This window comes from Physcomitrium patens, chromosome 13, assembly GCF_059467195.1.
Source record: "Physcomitrium patens ecotype Gransden chromosome 13, ASM5946719v1, whole genome shotgun sequence".
NCBI classification, from domain to species: Eukaryota; Viridiplantae; Streptophyta; class Bryopsida; order Funariales; family Funariaceae; genus Physcomitrium; species Physcomitrium patens.
Window position 1 is genome coordinate 4768601 of NC_143422.1, and position 21598 is coordinate 4790198.

At 27.8% G+C, this 21598-nt stretch overlaps 1 long non-coding RNA gene across 1 annotated transcript; it reads right to left on the minus strand.

The window, feature by feature from the left end:
• Window positions 1-8103: 8103 nt before the first annotated feature.
• On the minus strand, window positions 8104-8740 carry LOC149987913 (uncharacterized). The gene is made up of 2 exons (XR_016505986.1): window positions 8582-8740; window positions 8104-8406 (listed from the first exon to the last, which is right to left on the minus strand). It is a non-coding gene; the product is annotated as an uncharacterized LOC149987913 (long non-coding RNA).
• Between the last annotated feature and the right edge of the window lie 12858 nt (window positions 8741-21598).

Genomic DNA, 21598 nt, shown 5'->3' on the forward strand with positions numbered 1-21598 from the left:
TCCAAAAGTATTTTTTCTTGATTTATAACTTCAATAGAAAAAGATTCATAATTAAATATTATTTGAAATCATTTTTGAAAGTACTTATAGCTATATTTAAAAATAAATAATAAATAACACATATAAAACTACATTCTTTATACTAAAGATCATGCTCAATTACTATCTATGTTACATAAATCTAAAAATGTATTTGCAATGTATATTAGAAAAATAAGGTTCTTATCAATCAATTTTGATATGGTTAAAAAAAAATCTTAAAGGCCTATTTTTGACAAAGCCAAGAATAAATTTGTTGAAAAGATTTAATATTTAAAAAATTAAAAAAATATCAATTCTTTGAATGACACCAAAAACAAAGTTTTGGTTCAAGAAGGACAAATTAAGAAATAAAAATAGCTTCTATGTCTTCATAAATCTATTTTTTTAAGTCCAAAATTTATGCAAAATAATATGATTAAATTCAAGAAAATAATACTAATAAATCAAAATAAGATAAAAAAATAAATATCATTGAAGAAGTTTATATTTTTATTGCAAAAAAAATTATAAAACATAAGATTGATATATCAAATCAAATGGGTTCAAGGCATAAAGAACAAACTCAAACATAAAAAGGTTGGATTGGAAGAAATCTAATTATAATATAAATCTTGCAATTAGTAAAATTTAAATCATAATTATAAAATATAGGTCACATGCTACTACTGCATCTTTTACCTTATTTAAAATTACTTAAAATTGTTAAAACTTTAGATTGTGTATTTTTAAATTAAGGTTTGTTTGACATCAAAGAATCAGTATTTTTTATAAATAATGACTTTGCATTGCAAAAAACACCAATTATTTTCAAAGAAAATATAATTGGCTTCTATAAAGGTTATTGATGTATAACAACTTGCTTCTAGAGATATTATAAAAGAGATAAGCCATTGAAAGTGGTGTTAAAAGATCAAGAATTTGATATTATCTTCAATTTCATTTAATTTATTTAAAATTAATTTATATATATATATATATATATATATTCTTTATTATAAATTATAAAATATTACTTTTATATTTAATTAAATAATTTTTTAATTAACTTTTAAGATAAAGTTATTATTAAATTTTTATTTTTAATATTAAAAATAATATTCAGAATAATTCTATTATTTTTTTAAAAAAATTATTTTATTTTAAAAAAATATTTTTTATTAGAAAGAAATATTTTTATATTAAAAATTATTGGATAAAACATGGTTTTCTTACAATTAAAAATTAGATATAATAAATCTTTAGAAATTATTTCAAGAGATTTTTCGTGGCTTTTAATATAACTAGCTATCAAAGATTTTTTTTAATTTTATGATATTTATTCTTGATTAAAGACTCTATGATATTAATCCTATAGATTTCTTTAATTTTTACATATTTTAAAACCATCTTAGTTATTTGTTTCAATAGGCTTTAGTATAGATCTTTTAATTTTGAATTCTTATTATTTTTATTTATTGATGGTAGATAATTAATCAAAATGATAAATTTATTTTTTTAAAAAAAATATTATTAGTAAAAGAATAAATAATTTGTATTAATATCATAGACTTTCAACTAATAATATATTTGATTTTGTGTATTAAGGTTTTAAAAGACACTCTTCAACATATCAAAATTTAATAACAAATTATGTTTAATTTTACACTCTCCAATTGACAATCAAACAAAATATGTAAATAAAGAATTAAAATAAATTTTGTGAAGTATCATTATTTATCTTAATATTTTTTATTAAATATTTATTAAGATATAAAGATCCATATTAATATTTGAGATGTATAATTGGATAATATTTTTTCTATTAGTATAATTTTTACACAATAATATGATACATCCTTCTACTCAATAAATTCTATGTTTTTTTAATTATATTATTATCTATAATTTAACACTTTTAACTTTTCAAAAGTTTAAAATGTATCAAAAAAGAATTTAGCAAGTATAATAGCAAAGATACTATATTAAATTATTTTTATAAGAATGGCTTAATTTTAAAGTAATAATTTTGGAATTTTAAGAAAACTTCAATAAGAGGTTCTTTGAGTTTTTAAGAGCAAAAAAAAAATATTCTTTGATCCTTAATAGAATAATATCTTCTTATAGAATCTGTAAAGGATATTTTAATAGAAGCAACCTTTCAAAAAGGCTTATTAAGCCTTTGTACAAAAATCTTTTGATAAAAGGTATCTTTTAAGATAGCTTATCAAACCTTAGTACAAATTATCATCTATTAGAAGGTATTATTTTAAGATAGCTTATTAAGCCTTTTTACAAAAAACTATATAGTGGAAGGTGCTTTTTCAAGATGGATCTTCATGTAAGAGTGTGAGAATAAAATTTACCTTTCAATCCAAATTATAAGCTGGCTTTGGTTAAAAATTGCTTATAATTGGTATTAAGTAAAAAGTGTAATTAACAAATAATTAGAAAAAAAAAAAAAACAAAACAAATATATGGTGACAATCAATTTGATATACAATAAAAAAAAACTAGTTTCAATTTTTTTATTAGATTATTAATTATTAAAAAAATATATTTTTTAAAATTATATTTTCATGTATGTAGTATTTTATCTTTTTAATAACATAAAAAAACAAGTAAATCTAAGCTATTATGAGTAAATTATGATAGTTTATAGATAAAGACTAAAAAATAAATAATTTAGTTGAATTTTGTTTCAAGGATAAATAATATACGGTTTGAATCTCACTAAGGCTTAAAAGTAGTACATATGGGTATTAAAAAGAAATAACAAGATATTAGTCTTCTCTTCCTACTTACATCTATGAGTCTCATCAATAAATTTTAATTATTAGAATTATTAAAATATATATATAAATTATTGAGATATAAAAATATATGAATAGATAGAATATTTGATTATTTAAGTTTTTATTAGAATTTAGAAGGCTTATAAGTTGCAAGACTTTGAGAAGTCATTAAAATAAAGTCGTAGTAAGTCTTAGAGATAGTTATCTTACTTAGTTTAGCATTTTTTTTTTAATTGTGAGAATTAGTATTTGAAAAAAATTCCAAATTGATATCATTTTTTCAAGACTTTAGTTTATTCATTATTAGATAAAAATCGAGTGAACATACTATGACTAATTTTTTAGTGTGTAATTGCTTGATTGCAATTTTTTTACATGTTTTTTGTTATTTTCTTTCTTTCTATCTAGTTAAATTCTTCTCTCACTTCAAATCACCAATTACAAGCAATTCTTAATTGAATCCATCTTGTAATTTATATGAAGTGGTTAATTTTATCCTAACAACAATTTCATTCTCAATTCAACATTGACCTATTCAACAGGACTTTTTACAAGTAGGACAAAGAGTAATATTAAAATCCATTGGTGTAATGTTGTATTTGACAATAGCCATATTTATACACTCTTTTAAGTTAACACCAATAATTTTGATGCTTAGATAAATATTAAAGTGTTCAAACTTATTTTTGAATATAGTCTTTATAAATGTATCACTTATTTATTTATTTTTAGCCATATAGTACAAATATTTTTTTTTAATTAATACTTTTTATTTCTAAATTTAATAAAATACCCGAATATATTTGATCTTATTATAAAATAGTTTTTGACAAAAAATTATTAAAAAATATTTTTTTTTATTTAAATTATTATAATTAAGAATATAAATTTTATATTATATAATGAATTATTAAGTATTTAAGAACAGAAGTATAAAAAAGTCTAAAAAATAATATATTTATATACTAATTAAATAAAAAATATTAATAAGAAGCAATTAAATAAAATATTTAAAAATGACTATTGAAAAATAAAAAAATACTAGAAAAACTCTGTTTATGCTAACTACCAAAAAGGCTTGGTAGAAGGTTCTTAATGACCACAAGGCTTACAGCATAAGTATCTAAGTTATAATTTGCTTCTAAAATAAAAAATTATAAAATAGGTTTAAATAATCATATAATATATAAAAAAATAGTATTTTTATATTTATATTATTTTAAAATATTTTTTATAAAAAATACCTTTATAATATTTTTAATTAATTATATTTATTTAATTTATATTAAAATTTATTATATCATTTAAAAAAATCTAAGTAATTATTAAATTATTTTTTAAGTTGATGAAGTCTAAACTTATTAGAAAAATATTAGCAATTTCAATCTAGATTTTATACAAAGAAATTTAATAAGTTTATTGATTCATAAATAATATACTATTTTAAGATAAGACAAGCATCCAATCGTTTAATTATTTTTTAGGCCTTCACAACCACTTTTAAACAAGACGTTTTATATGCCATCAAGTATAATATATCTACTTCTTATAGTATTTTTGAGCATCAAAACTTTCTTCCAAGATTATGCTATTATACACATTATGTCTTACCATCTATTTTTTAAAATATTTATCTCTCATAATGATATTTATTTTAATTTTTATATTGTAAAATAACCTAACTGCTTCATTTGAAAAATTCAAGTAAAAATTCAAAAGATGATTTTTTTTTCTCTCTCTTCTATAAAGAATTTGTAAAAGATGATTTTTTAAATAATATTTTTAGTTTATATTGTTTCATTGTCAATGAATGGTTATTAATTTTTGTAGATTTTATTAATTAAAAATAAAAATAAATATTGAAAAATTTACAAGATTTATAAATGGTTCTTACATGCAATCATTAATATCACATTTATATAAATACAGAAGATGTTCAAATTTTTTTTAGCACTATCTTGAATCTTAGACTTCTTCTATTTCAAAATTTTGGTTTTTGTTTATTTTTGATAGAGGATTAGCATTAATTACTTCTTTTTTGTATTTATTTTTAATTTGTGATTTAATAAGTAATTAATAAAAATAAAAATAAAAACCTTTATTAATTAGAATAATTACAACAAACATGTAATTATATTATTTTAATTTAAATGATAATAGAACCAAATCTTTGATAATTTAATTTTCATAAGTTTATTTCGTATTAATATATAAGTTTATTATAATTCATTATATCATAAAATTTTAATAGAGTTTTTTTTATAAAAAGACATTTATGTTAGTTTTTTCTGAATCTTAAATATTCTTTAGCTATATCTTCATTGTATTTTTGGTACCAAGTTTTTAAGATAGAAGTAGAGATAGCATAATATTCCAAGGACATATAATACTTGCCACTCTTGAATCTTTCTACCAAAACCATCACCATACCTATTTTGGCACCAAATCAATTTATAAATTTATATAAGGAATATACATTGTATAAAGAGATATATTAAAGGAATAGTTGTTAAAAATGAGAAATAAACAAGGAGCTGAATATGTAACCAATAAAGTAAAATTTAGGTGGCCGATTCACCAAATCATGAAATTGAAATGAGGAATCTTACCACTAGAACCTTGTGGAGTTGGAATATTAGGCAAAAGCAATGCTAAATCCATTATATTTGTTATTGTTGTCATTTGCTCATGCTATGGTCACAAATGAGAAGAATGTTTGGTATCAAAAGTTTTTGAGGCATGAAAAGTAGGTTTACAAATCTATGATTTTTTTAGAATTATTATTCCAATTTTGTACAAACTAATCCCAAAACCTCTATTTTCAATTAATTGGCTTGGAGGTTATTAGCACCAATAATCATTATTGTATAACTTGAATGATTTAGAAGTAATTTAATTAAATATATATATATATATATATATATATATTGGTTTCTAAAGAATCACATTCTATAATTGTAAAAAAAATTCAAATTCTTCTTTTAAAAGATAAAATTGAACAAAAAAAAGATTGGCAACAAAAAACAAAAAAAAATGTATAAGTAGTTTGAAAGAAAATTAGAATTACTATTTCAAAGCCTTAGAAATTGCTCTTAAATTCTCTTTGTGGTAATACTAGCCAATCAGCACAAAAAAATATAATAACAAAGAAATTCAATTCTATTCAACTTTCAAGACATTTGAGAAATCAAATAAAAAGAGATCTTTGCATTAAGATCCTTTAAAATAATTACTTCAAAGTCTTATAAACCATTCTTATATTTAAAAAAAAAAATACCAATCATCCATCACAAAAGTCAATAATAGCCAAAACAATCCAATATCAAGAAACTTGTAAGATATTAAAGTGGTATTTCTACAGAATATCAGCATTAACTCTTTTTTCTTTTTTCTTTTTTTCTTTCTTTTCTTCTTTTCTTTCACTCTAAAGTTTTGTAAATTATTTAATATTTTTTTTTTTTTTTTTCTTTTTTGTTACAAGATGGCTTTTATTAGACTTTCAATGGTGATTTTAAGAAACCATCATGCAAAGATTAATTATTATATATTTTTTTAAAGTGATTTCAACTATTTATTATTGAATTTGTCTTTTGCTTTTGAATTTTGCAATAATCTATTGTTTGTTTTTTTAATAGAAGATTAATATGTTGTTTGCTCAACTCTACAATTGAACTTCTAAAAAGTCTTAGGAACAACTTTTTATATTTTAAACTTCAAAATCTATTTAAAGAAAAAATACTTATTTATTCAATAATATTATTCAAAGTAGATAATGATCAAATTGGGTGTATTAGTCCTTTTATAATACCTCTTGATTATAGAAATTATAAAAATAAAAATATAATAGAAAAGAGATATGTTGTAAGAGATCCTAAGAAGCTTAATAAAGACCAAAACATACATTTTTATTTTAATAATGAATCAATCTATAGAAGATTTATAAAAATTTATGAAATTTGTATTAAAATTTTAGTACAAATAGTTATCCCAAGAGTATAAGGATGTCAAGATTGTAAAAGAACATACTAAATTCTATGTTATTTGAATATAATAAGTATCTATTAAACTTTTCATAAAAATAGATTTTTGTAATTTTTTTACTATAATTAAAATTGGTATTTTTTTTTATTTATAATAGAATTCTTCCATTTTTTTTTTACAAATTATAGTCTTTTTTTTAATTTCCAACTCAAAACCTTTTTATTCTTTGATTTTAATCATGTTTTATTATAACCATTATATAATCTCAATTTAAAATAATATGCAAATGTACCTGTATATAAATATACTTTGCAAACATTTTCCACAACAAATTGCTGCAATAGTTTAACAAGAAGTTGATATGTTTGTACAAATCATCTATAGATGATATGTCTATGCAAATCAACCTTAAATGAAATGATTTAGATCTTAATAAAGATAGCTATGTATTACACATGCTTCAAAGGTGACCTTGTAAAAAAAAAGATATAAATAACTCTTTTTAAAATTAAAACAACAATTCATATCAAAGATTAAAAACTTTTTGCAAAGGCTATGAAGTTTTTTTTAAAGGATTGAGGTTTTTATCACTAAATCTTGTATTCTTTAAATTACAAAAGTATTTGGATTAAAATATATATATATATATATATATATATATTCCATCTTTCATCAAAATTAAAGCCTCTCATTGCCATAATAAGGAAAATTAGTCAAGCCTTTATCATATCATTGAATTTATTAAAACAGATTTTAAAGAGTTCAGGTAAACAATTTAGGAGGTTACTTACACCACCTATGTTATAGAAATGAGTCTCAATCTTCTTATTAAAAAAATATTTGTTTTTAGCATGTAGTTATTCCATAAACGTGTAAAATCTAAAATTAGTTGATATTATGGATTTAAAGACTCTCATTAAATATATAATTAATAGACTTTATAGAAATTCATTCATCTTTTAGATATGTACTATGTAACATGCAACTTTTACTTTTACACAATCCCTCCACAGTTGCAATACATGAAACAGTCTATTCAAAATCTTATTTCAACCACTACTTTCACATCAAAATTATCTACATAAATTCAATATTCTATTATGCTAATGTCCTATTGTATACTTCAAAGTGTACAAGACTACACAAAAAGCACATCTTCCGCGGAGAATATGTATTTACTATACAAAATTTTGCTTCGCCTGGTCTGCAGCTAATGTCATTGACCTTCAAGAGCTCGCTGTCATCATTCAAGCTAGGAACGCACACTTGTCGAAGTGGTTTCTTACAGCTGGGACTGAACTGTTGGCAAATCATACCTTTCTTGCGTCGAGAACTTGGCCACTCACTGTAAGCAGAACCTGAAACAGTAGTGTTTGTGAACAGCTCGTGGTGAACGATCTGGCGTGACTATTCTATACAAACTGCAGTTTATCGGCCAGAAAAAGGATCTCGACGCTTCGTTACGAGTATGATTCATTATGTGCACTGCAACATAGATGTATGGCGTTCTGTTCTACGATGCGGTCAGTTCGCGTTGACGGAACGGCCCGTATACCGTACTTTTTCTCAATAAGATGTTGAATGTTAGATTCCAAGGCTGTGGGTTCGATGTCTGCAACAGGAGCATCCTTCGATGTGTGAGGCGCAGCCATGATATCCACCGCAATCCTCTAGAAGTGGGCAGAGTTTTTTAGCTGGCGGTTTATCGGCAAATGACATGATTAGTGGTTCGTTCAGCCCTGTCAAGTTTTGATCCATTCATCGTCTGAAAGCTGATGCATACATACCGTAATCCGGCATGGCGTTCGATAGTTTTCCTCTGAAGCGATTAAACAAACAATCGCGTTTTCCATCCGCAAGACTTCCACATCCTTCGAGCCAGGCAAGACCAACATTCAATCGAAACTTCTTCCAGCAGCAACCACATCGAACCTAAATTCTTGTCACACCAACCCTAAGGCAACGCTGGTCTCGTAAGAGCATACAAAAATCCTCATGCCTCGCGGCAGTATCAGTTAAAAAAACATACTCAACACGCAAACTGCATCCAATTCACCCGTCTGATCCTGAAAGACACCACCACATGACACGATCCCAACCTCACAAAATGAGAAATTTCGACAGATTCACAGCTAACGTTATTGGAAGTGAAAAATCATGGAGAAAATCTAGGAGCAAATTCTACAGTTACTTTAGTATCCAGTGATCGATCCACAAAAAAGCAAAAACCAGCATCGGCCAGCGGATCTCGAGGAACGACTGCTGGAGAGAAGCTTCCACAAAGAGACGTTTCGAATTGTACTGGCCCCAAAACTTCGTGACAAGTTGAGGTTTTGAATGTCGCGGCGAATCAAGCGAAGCAATTTGTCGAAACCTGCGCGCTCGTCGATCCAGTCGCCATGCTCCCGCATGGTGCTCGTGTCACGAGGAACGCTCATCGGCCCACAATCCATACCTTCCATTTCGAGGAATTTGACCGCCTTGACCGGGCTCATCTTAGTCCCCACCGACACGTGTCCGTCTGAAAATGGATGAATGAATTTTATGTGAACAGTGTCGTTTTGGGATGTCACTCAAATCTAGATGCTTCGAAGACTGGCTCAACCAACGAAGGGTGGATGTACATTTGGGTTCTTACAAAGTGTGTTATGTTGTGTTGTAAGTGGTCTTGATTGGAGGCCAATTAGTTTCTGATTTCAAGCTTTTTTCAGTGAGTACATATATAAAAAATTATCTTATTTTCTCGAATTCTCTGTTTATAATTGATAGTATTCTTTCTTTTCTTATAGAATTTATACCTAAACCATAAAAAACTAATTACAAAAGAATTTAAAATAATATTAATATCTTAGCTAATATTTAACATGGAACTAAAACCATAAATTTTGAGTATATTAAAATTTATTTTTATACATAATTCATGAATAAATTATTTTATACAACTTACAAAAATATAAAGAAATTTTATAAGTGATTTCTCTTATTAATGTATTTGTAAAGAATAAAATAATAAATAAGGTCTTTTGTAAGGGTAAATAGAAACTGTTTTCATCTGCTTTATCTCCTATATATATTTATTTATTTGTGTACATACATTCTTATTACATCAAGTACAAAATTTATTTTTTTATCAAAATTTGGTTAACATCTGCAAGGCTGTTAGCCACAAGATTTTTATCTTCACAAAATGTAAAATCACACCTGAAAGAAAATCACTGAATAAATTAACACATAACCATTGATACAGTTTTGGAAATTGTTTACAAACTCAACATGAGCATGTTTGATTCATTTCATCAATTGCACATTATAACAAGATGAATATTCTTAAAAGTTGTTGGAGTGTTTTTAAAGTATATTTGTACTCTAAAAGTAAATTGTAGACATTGCAATGTTTTTGAGAGAAAAAAAAATGGATTAGAAGGAATTTTATCAAAAAACTTATGATGTAAAATTTTTAGACAGACCTTTCTCTAAAAGATTGGGCTCTTCTTAATATTTTATTTTTATGTTTTAAAAATAAACCATGAAAAAGTGGCCAATCTGAGCCTTTTATAAGAAACCATTACAAAGAGAAGATCCAAAAGATTTGTTAGGGAAACAAATTTTTTCTTTGTTTTGAAAGAAATCATATTTTGTAATTCATTTAAATAAGTAATTTTGCACCTTATTCATAACAATATTTTCATATTAATTGTGTTTCTTTTTAATCCTATATGTAATTGAAGAAACTTGTTTTTCAATACATTGTCTTATTTGGCAACCAAGCTTTTTTTTTTATCACTACATTGCTGCTTTGGACAATGTTGAGCAATGTGCGTGGATTCTTTGTAATATAGGTACAAATCCTATTGACAATAATGAGTCTTTTCTTGCTCAAAAAGAAGTTCTAAATATACCCTGTCAGTTTGTATAGACTTTGGCATAGATGTATAAGCTTCCAAAAACTTAGATAGTGTAACAATGACATAACTTATATCTCATAAACCAAATCTTTGTTCTTCATGTCTTTCAAAGAGTCAATTGTCGCTATCATAATATACATATGTATTCTAATAAATACCTATATGATTAAGTTGAAGTAAGTAAAAGTAGATAAAAGTAGGTTAATTTTATAATACCTTTTAAAGAAGCTTCCTAGAAGCTTTATAGATGCTATTTTGACTTTACATATATTTGTAGTTAATTAGTAAGTTAAAAAATTCTTCAATAAGTTAACTAGGTGTTGATAACTCACAAAAAAAACTAATTATATAGTGCACATATAGGAAACTTGCCTTGCAAGTAAAGATATGTATCTTGTAGAGTCAACACATTTAGAAGTCATATACGACATTGCCACGTAGCTCCTAGTTAAGAGTATATACGGAGGCAAGAATGGAACCTTCTTTATTCTTGTCAATGCCTTTCTAATCCTTATTCTTGTTTCAAGTCTTTCTATTCTTCTTATTTTTGACAATAGCTATTTTTATTCAATATTATATCATCTTTGAGTGACTTTTTAATTCTTTTTAGTGACACAAGAGTATATTGAGGATTTTCTTTCTTCAAGATTCATGTTCTTGATAGTTTGACAAGAGTATTAACTTATTGTTTTTTTTTCTTGTTTTAGAAGTGAATGGATTATCTCACTTTTATTGTTGTGCTTTAAAGGTTGCAAACTACCTACTTTTAAAGAAACAATCTTATTTTTTAGCACTAATCTTTTCCTTAAATGTTTAGTATGAAGCCTTGGAAGAAGGTGGAAGCCTAAGGATAAAAATTTAAACTAGTAGGAGGCTAATTGAGAGGGATGAAAATAAGACATGGTCGGATGAAGGCAAAGAATGGAGAACTTCATCCCTATTGGTCGAATATCATGCCTAATGGGCTTTGAGGAGGCTGCCCGCGACCTTAACAAGAGTTTCGGCGACTTCAAAGAGAAAATTCGGAGATTACAAGCTAGGTTTGTAAAGTTTAGGATTTGAGGTACAATTTGTGTGCAAAAAATAGAGGATTCGGAGTTAGAATGAAGAAGTTATAGCCGTTTGAAGTTAAAGTATTAATTTAAGACATATTGTTATTCTTTTAAGGATACAAAGAGTTTTACAGAAGCTTTTGAAGATTGGAAGGTGCAACAAGAACAGCGATTTCAAGACCTACATCTTTCATGAAAGAATTATTGCTTTTAAAGTTCATGTGAAGGAGTTATAAGGAATTGAAGGCAATGCTTCCAAATCAAAGGTAGTAAGTAAGCTGTTTTATTTGTAGTAATGGTTGGAGCCATAACTTGAGTATTCGAACAAATTTTTGGCTCAAATTTTTTGGAAAATATAAAATTTTGTGTTAAAAAGCTATACATATAAATTTCGTGGCATTTGAGCTTATATTTTGCTAGATATGAAGAAAATTACGTGCAGGTATATAAAGACAAGGGTTTGAAGCGACTATTAGGGTTTTCAAGATATCTCAAGATCCGCAACTAATTTGCGGTTGAAAATTGTTATAAAAGTTAATAAAAATACATCAGTACCTCATGTAAAATTTGAATTTGTTTGGACGGTCGGATTAGAAGATATGAGGTGTTGAAGTTTGGGAAAATCTCTACATAAGAATATACAAGGTTTTAGAGGATTTTATCATATTTTGGGTGTTGTTGGTTACTTGAGGCTTGTGTATTTGATGTAATTGCTCAAAAAGGGAAAATTTATATATAAACTTAGTGCTTCCCTTCTTTTCAAGCTTGATTGAATAATTAAAAAAAGCCAGAAGCCCAACATTTTCTCGAGGCAAATTCTCTCTACTTTGACACCGCAACAAGAAGTTGTATAGTTATAAGAAGCAAGTAGATTGACGTCAAAACTAAATCTAGGGAGTTTTGCTTTTATAAGTATGAAAAAGATAAGAATTATTGTGCTTATGAAGTTTAATGGAACTAGATCAAAATTTCAAAGATTTTTGGAACAAGTCAAGCTCTATCTAAGGTTGCACTTCTTCTAATATCCCAATGGATTTATCCAAGTTGGATTCACAAACATACTTCTATTATGAAGTGTTTTTTTTTGATTTGCACCTTTAATGGAAAAGATTAGTGACTCTTTTATGATTTGAATTCATTCTTAGAAGTATTTACGACCATAGTTGCAAAAAATAATTGAAGAAGATTAGCAAAAGTCAAGTTCTTATCTTTATAGCAAGAATCATAATTAGCCACCATATATGCTGTTGAATTCCAAAACCTCACTTGTGGCATAGATTGGAATGAAAAAGCTCTTATTAATCAATTTTAATATGAGGTGAAGGATAATGTCAAAGATTTGTTATTCACAATGCCAAAGGTCAAATTGTTAGAATAATTTATTGCTCAAGCCATTGCATGCAACAATTGATTATTTGAAAAATTTCAAGAATAAAGACTTGGTTAGAGAAGAATAAGTCAAATAATAATGATAGCTCCCAAGTTTTTAAAAATTCATTTATTAAGGCTATAATCAATGCAAATTAATATGATACATTTAAAATCCCTCATAGAGCATGAAAAGACTTGACAATATCAAGAAAGCTTATACCTATATTATGGAGAAGCTAAACATAGTGCTCAATATTGTCTAAAGAAACAATGCAACCATAAAATGAAAAGCATGGTTGCCAAAGAAAACAATGTATTGAAAAAGCAAGTTTTTCCATCTATAATAGAGATTATACGACTAAAATCTTATATAATTCCTAGTAAAAGTCTTAGTCTCTCTTCACATTTTTTATCTTGTTTTATAATAAAAGTTTATTAAGGACCAAAAAATCATAAAGTCTTACCTTTATTAGATTTGAAAGCCTCAGCTTGTTTTATAAACACAGATTTTATCAAAAACAAGAGATGTTAGTAAAAAAAAATAAAACTATACATGAAGAAGTCATAGATGGTCATTTTCTACCTTTTGTAGATGTTATGCATGAAACTGTACCTTTAGATATAACAAATAAAGATCATAATAGCATAATAATATTTATTGTAATAAGATCTTTGTATAATCCGATTACTTTAGAATTATCTTGGTTAAAAAATATAATCCTTAAATAGATTTAATTTCTTGTAATCTTAATTTTTTTAATAGTTTAATTCAAAATCTTGTAAGTCAAGTAGAAATACATAAGTCTTATACATCCAAACTTTTATTAGTAGATACTAGAGCTTTTATACATGCCGCAAAAAAAGAGTTATCTTTTGCTTTATAAGCCACACCAATTTCTCTTGGTAAGAAGACATTAAATGGTATTCCTAGCCAATATTAAGATTTTGAAGACGTTTTTGAAAAGATGAACGTAAATATACTTCTAGACCATCATTCTTATGATTGTTCCATTGAACTTCATAAAGGAGCTCAACTACTATTTAGACCAATTTACAGTCTAATACAAAATGAGTTGATTCCACTCAAAGAGTATATAGTTGAAAACTTGGTTAAGAATTTCATACATCATTTTGAATCTTCAAGTAGGCCTCCTATCTCATTTTTGAAGAAAATAGATAGATCTCTACAGATGTTTGTAGATTATTGAAGACTTAAGAAGATCACCATTACGAATAAGTATCTTCTATCATTGATTTTAGGACTTCTTGATCAACTCAATCAAACAAAGATTTATATAAAAATAGATCTATAAAGAATATATAATCTAATATGTATTAAAGAAGGAGATGAATAAAAAAATTACATTTTGATCCATGTATGGACATTTTGAATATAATATCGTGTCTTTTGGATTTACAAATACACCAGCTACTTTTCAACATCTAATAAATGATGTCTTTTGTGAATTTTTTGATGATTTTATCATTTGTTATTTAGATGATATCTTAATCTACTCTAAGAATACAGAAGAGCATGAAATTTATGTTTTTCGTGTATTATAGAAACTTAGAGATGTAGGATTATATACTAAGTTAAAAAAGTGTATATTCTACACTACTAAAGTTGACTTCCTAAGATACATCATTTCCAGTAAAAGACTGATGATGGATCCAAAGAAAGTCCAGACCATCATGGATGGGAAGATTCTAAAAACAATAACGGACATAGAATGCTTTTTGGACTTTACCAATTACTATCGGATCTTCATTAAGAATATTTTTCAAGTTATAGATCTACCTATATGTTTGACTTGTAAAGACAAACTTGAGTGGAGTAACCAAGCCAAAGTATCGTTTGATGCTTTAAAAAAGGAATTTATTTTTATATCAATCTTATATCATATTGACTTCTCTAAGACATTTTTTTATAGAAACAAATACATTAGAATTTGTCTTGGGTGTAATATTATCACAAATAGCGGTAGATAATAAATTCCATCTAATAGCTTTCTATTCCAAAAAAAATAGTAGGCGAAATTAATTATGAGGTCTACAACAAAGAATTCCTTACAATCATAGATTTATTTTAAAATTGGCGTCATTACTTAGAAGGTGCCTCGGGTCAAGTCATTGTGTATACAAATCACAAGAATCTTAAGTATTTTATATTAGTACATATTTTAGATCAATGTTAAGCTTTTTGAAGCATGTCTTTATCAGATTTGATTTGAAGATAACTTATCGATCTAACAAATAATAAGATTAATTGAACACCCTTTTTAGACATTCTTATCTTACACCAAAAGAAGAAAATTTAGCTTTTGATCAACAAAGTATCACGGACATACTCATGTAAGCTAGTTATTACATATATAAATAGGTAGAAGTAAATAAAAGTAGATAAAAGTAAGTTAATTCTAAAGTATTTGATATGGAAGCTTCTTAGAAGCTTTATAGATACTACATTGACTTTATAGGTATCTTTAATTAACTTTTTAGATTAAAAACGTAGTCAAAAAATTGGCCATGTGCCACACATGTTGTTAATTTGAAGACCAAGCTAACTATGTGGCCCACACATAGAAAAACTTGCCTTATAAGTCAAGGCATGTGTCCTACAAAGTCAACACATATTGGGGGTCCTATAGAACATCGCCACGTAGCCCCTAGTTAGATAGTATATATAGAGACAAGAGTGAAGGCTTCTTCACTCTTGTGAACTTCTTTCTTACTTCTAGTTTAGTTTCAAGGATCTCTAGTTTTCTTGGCTTTTTGGCAATAGCCATTCCAGTTTCTTTTTTAATATATATATCAAATCATTTCTATTTTTTCATCTTTCTTTGAGCAAAGTCTCACTTATTTATTTGTCTTTATTATGTTCTTGTCCTTCATTAATTGACAAGAGTACACTTATAATATCAAAGCTTTGTCTAATCTTGATTAAGAGTGGATTACCTCTTTTTCTTGATAAGACATAAGCATATTAGAAGTTGCAGATTACCCTCTTCTAAACTAATATTGTTCTTAGTATTTTCTTTGTTCTCAAGTCCTCTCTTCTATTTGTCTAGAGTGATATTTGACATCTTCTCTTTTCTAAGTGTTATCATGGCTGAACTTATTGAAATGAAGAGTGCAATGGTACAAATGCAAGAGCAATTGAGAGAGTTAATGCTTGCTATGCTTCAACTCAATTTACCACCACAAGGAGCAAAAAGTGATGATATAGAAATGATTGGAGCTGCTTCAACATCTACACCAAATCATGTCCCTTCTCTTATAGTAGAATGCCCTTCCAGTATTAAAGAACTATGAATTTCCCTACCTGAGAAGTTTGATGGCACTAGATCAAAATTTAGAGGATTTATCAATCAAATACAACTTATGATTGAACTTCAACCCCAAAACTATCCAACTCTTGACCGCAAGTTAGATTCATTGATACGCTTCTTTCAAATTCAATATTATCACAGTTCTTATCTTTTCTTGAATGACGAGATCTAATATTAGATAATCTAGAAGATTTTTTGGTAGAGTTTCGATCCATGTGTCGAGAACATGATGTAATTTGTGTTGCAACTAATAAGATCCGTATTTTATGATAAGGCAATTGATTATTAACATTATATGCTTCACAATTTTGATAACTTGTAACTAATATTAAGTGGGATGATGCTGCACTTATTAGCCAATTTCTCTACGGATTACAATATGAGGTAAAAAAATTAATGCTCAACTTATCTAATCATCAAACATTGAGTCAAGCAATTGACTTTGCTGTAAAGTACGACAATCATCTTTTTGAATTCTGATTTGAGAACCATACAAGTAGACCTCAACATTACTATAATTCAATGGCAATGCCAACATCTCTTCAACACATACATTTGGAAGTAGAGGATATGCAAATTGATGCAGTACGTTTTAAACCTCTTACTGAGTAAGAAAAGACTCATCATCGTCAAGAAGGATTGTGCTTATATTATGGAGAACCTAAGTTCACTGCTCAATATTACCCAAAGAAGCGACGCAACTATAAAATGAGGAGTATGGCAATCAAAGAAGATAGCATGTTGGAAAACGAATTTGTCCAGCTACAATAGAAAACATACAGCTACAACCTTGTACAATGCCTAGTGAAGGTCCTATCTTCTCCTCAAATCCTTCTCCATGTTTTACGATAAATATGATTCTAAGACCTAAACATCACAAAGCCTCTGCCTTGCTAAATTCAGGAGCCTCAACATATTTTTTAGATGAAGAATTTGCTAAAAGACATAGCATAATTTTAGTAAAAAAAACTAAACTTGTTCATGTAGAAGTCATAGATGGTCGTCCGCTGTCTTTAGGAGATATTACTTATGAAATACTTCCTATAGAAATAGAAAATAATGGTAAAAGTAGCTTTGTAATATTTGATATCATTAAATCTCCTCTTAATCCAGTCATTTTAGGTTTATCATGGCTAGAAAAATATAATCCTAAAATAAATTGAACTTCTTGTAGTCTTGACTTTTCTAAAAGAATAACTAAGAGTGTAGTTAATCAAGTAGAAAGTCATAAGTCTAATATAATTAAACCTATATTTGTAGGTGCAAGAGCTTTCTTGTATGCTGCAAAAAAATGATCACCTTGTGTCATTTATGCCACACCTGTTTCTACTAGTGGAAAGACTTCAAGTGGCATTCCAAGCCAATATCAAGATTTTCAAGATGTATTTGAAAAGAAGAATGCGTATACTCTTCTAGAACATCATTCCTATGACTGCTCAATTGACCTTGAAGAAGGAGTACAACCGCCATTTGGATCAATCCACAATTTATTCCAAAATGAGTTGGCTGAACTCAAGGAGTATATTGACGAGAATTTTGCCAAAAACTTCATACACCATTCCAAATCTCCAGTAGGAGCTTCAATTTTATTTGTGAAGAAAAAAGACGAATCATTACAGATGAGTGTTAATTATTGAGGACTCAACAAAATCACTATTAAAAATAGGTACCTACTACCTTTGATATCTGGATTCCTTGATCAGTTGAATTAAGCTAAGATCTATACAAAAATAGATCTACGATGAGCATACAATTTGGTACGCATCAAAGAAGGAGATGAATGGAAGATTGCATTTCGAACAAAGTATGGATATTTGGAATATAACATCATGCCTTTTGGACTTACTAATGCACCAACAACATTCCAACATCTAATGAATGATGTCTTTTGGGAGTTTTTAGATGATTTTGTTATCAGTTGCGTAGACAACATCTTAATGTATTCTAAGAATCCAAAAGATTATGAACTTCATGTTCGTCATGTATCACAAAAACTAAGAGATGCAGGACTCTATGCCAAGATAGAAAAGTGTGTATTTCACACTACTCAATTTGACTTCTTAGGATAAATTATTTCAAATGATAGACTTATAATAGATCCTAAGAAAGTTCAAACTATTATGGATTGAAAGATCTCAAAAACGATAAGAGATATCCAATGCTTTTTGGGATTTGCCAACTATTATCAGATCTTCATCAAAGACTTTTCTCAAGTTGCTGCTCCTCTTACATGTTTGACTTGCAAAGACAATTTTTAATGGAATCAAGAAGCAGAAGTAGCATTTGAAGCTTTGAAGACAACCTTTGTTTCTGCACTAATCTTATATCTTGTCAATTTTTCTGAGCCATTTTCTATGGAAACGGATGCATATAACTTTACTTTGGATGTCGTATTGTTACAAATAGAAACAGATGATAAACTTCATCCAATAGCTTTTTATTTTAAAAAGATTTCAGTAGCCGAGATCAACTATGAGATCCATGACAAAGAACTTCTTGCAATCATGGATTCGTTTCAAGATGGCATCATTATCTAGAAGGTACTTCTAGCCCAGTCACAGTGTATACAAATCACAAGAACCTTAAATATTTTATATCAGTACGTATTTTGAATCTTTGCCAAGCCCATTGAACTATGTCTTTGTCAAGATTTGAATTCAAGATCACCTATCGAGTAGGAAAACAACAAGGTTTTTCAGATGCACTCTCTAGACAATCTTTTCTTGCAGCAAAGAAAGAGAATGCTGCTTTTGATCAACAATGGATAATTTTCTTGAAGCCAAAGCATCTTTATCTTTGAGCAATGAAATCAACACTAACTATTGATTCAACTTTCATTAAGTAAGTTCAGTCAAGTATGTCTTTTGATCCTCTTATTCGTAATATTAAGGGAAATCCTTCAAAGTCTTATGATACTTCCAAGTTTGAATTCAAGAACAATCTATTATATTTTGAAGGACGCCTATATGCTCCAAAAGGTGAAGTTCGATTATGTGTTCTTCAAGCTCGTCATGACTTTCCAGCAACAGGACATTGTGATACAATAAAACTTTGGAACTAATATCCAAAGACTTTTGGTGGTCACAAATGTAGAAAGCAGTTAAAGATTTTGTATAATCTTGTGATGTTTGCTCGAGATCAAAAACTCCTTGTCATCGACCTTATAGACTTGTTCAGCCATTACCCATTCGAGATCAACCATGGTCTTCTATTTTTATGGATTTCATCACAGATCTTCCAATCTCAAGTTCTTATGACTCTATATTCGTGATAGTAGATCATTTTACTAAGATGGGATATTTTGTACTATGTACAGAATCTATCACAGGTGAAAAAACAGCTAAGCTCTTTCTTGACAATATCTATCGCTATGATGGATTACCCAACTATATCATATCAAATAGGGGAATTCAATTTGTATCAAGATTTTGGCGGACTCTTTTCAAGATTCTAAAAGTGGATATAAAACTATCTACGGCATTCCATCCTCAAACTCATGGACAAACGGTGCGTATTAATCAAGTTTTAGAGTAGTATTTAAGATGTACCATTAACTACCAACAAGATGATTGGACAACTCTTTTGCCATTGACAGAGTTTGCTTACAATAACACGATACATTTTTCTACAAAAAAATACCTTTCTTTGCTAATTATGGTTATCATCGATGACTTGATACTTTTGACTTATGAAAAGTTGATAATCCTATTATGAAAGATTTAGCAATTCATTTGTCAGAGCTACATGCAACGATGAAGGCGTAGTTAAATGAAGCTCAAGAACAATAAAAGGTCAATGCGGATGTCTATGGAAAGGAAAAACCACCATTCCACATGGGTGATAAGGTATGGTTACTTTGTCACAATATCAAGACCTCTCATCCTTGTGACAAATTAGACTATCGAAGGCTTGGACCATTTTTTATTTCTGCACAAATCAATCCAATTGCATATCGTTTATATCTATCGGAGTCAATGAAAATCCATCTGGTATTCCACGTATCTCTTCTTGAACCATATAAGATAGTGGATATACGAAGATGAAGACAAGGTCCACCTCCTCCTATGGAAGTAGACAATAATAAAGAGTTTGAAGTGGAAGAAGTCTTAGATTTAAGGTAGTGCCGAAATAAATTAGAATATCTTATCTATTGGCACGGATATGATATTGGTGAATGCACATGGGAGCCAATAAAAAATCTTGTAAATGTAGCAAAGGCGATGGAGGCTTTTCATCGACGACATCCATCAAAATCAAGATGAAAATCTTCCTTATAAAAGAATCAAGATCTAAGCAAGATAACATTCTACTTTCAATCTTTGTTTGTAGCTTCTTTATAGTTGTGACATTGAAGAGATGGAGAATCAACAATCAGCAGATTTGGCTCAAGAGCCTTTATTTCTTGACCTATCGAATGAGACATTACAATTGTCACAACCTTCAAGAAGATGCAATCAAGATGAAGATCTTCAAGAACAACATGTTCTTCCTTGAATAGATTACGAAATACAACACGTTTAGTATCACGACCTTGGAAGGGACTCTCGATGTTTGGTGATTTTACTAGAAGTAGGAACAACTTCTGATGGTGTTTCAGATATTTTATTTGAATGAAGTTATGAAGTTATGAAGGTTAGAATGATCTAATAATTGGGTAGTCTTCCTACCCTGGTATGGGACACTATCAATGGTTTAGAGGCCTTATCAATCATTTTTGAGGAGAACAAAGATCAGAGTATGTTGCAAATATAATTTTTTCCCATCATAGATTTCCTCAACATATGATGACCACTCTTCGTTGAATTCGTTTCTAGAAGGGGAGGTAATGACAGAGACATACTCATATAAGCCAGTTATTACATATATAAATATGTAGAAGTAAGTAAAAGTAGATAAAAGTAAGTTAATTCTATAGTATTTGATATAGAAGCTTCTTAGAAGCTTCATAGACACTGCTTTGACTTTATAGGTATTTTTAATTGATTTTTTGGATTAAAAACGTAGTCAACAAGTTGGCCATGTGCCACACATGTTGTTAGCTTGAAGACCAAGCTAACTATGTGGCCCACACGTAAAAAAACTTGCCTTGTAAGTCAAGGCATGTGTCCTACAAAGTCAACACATATTGAAGGTCTTATAGAACTTTG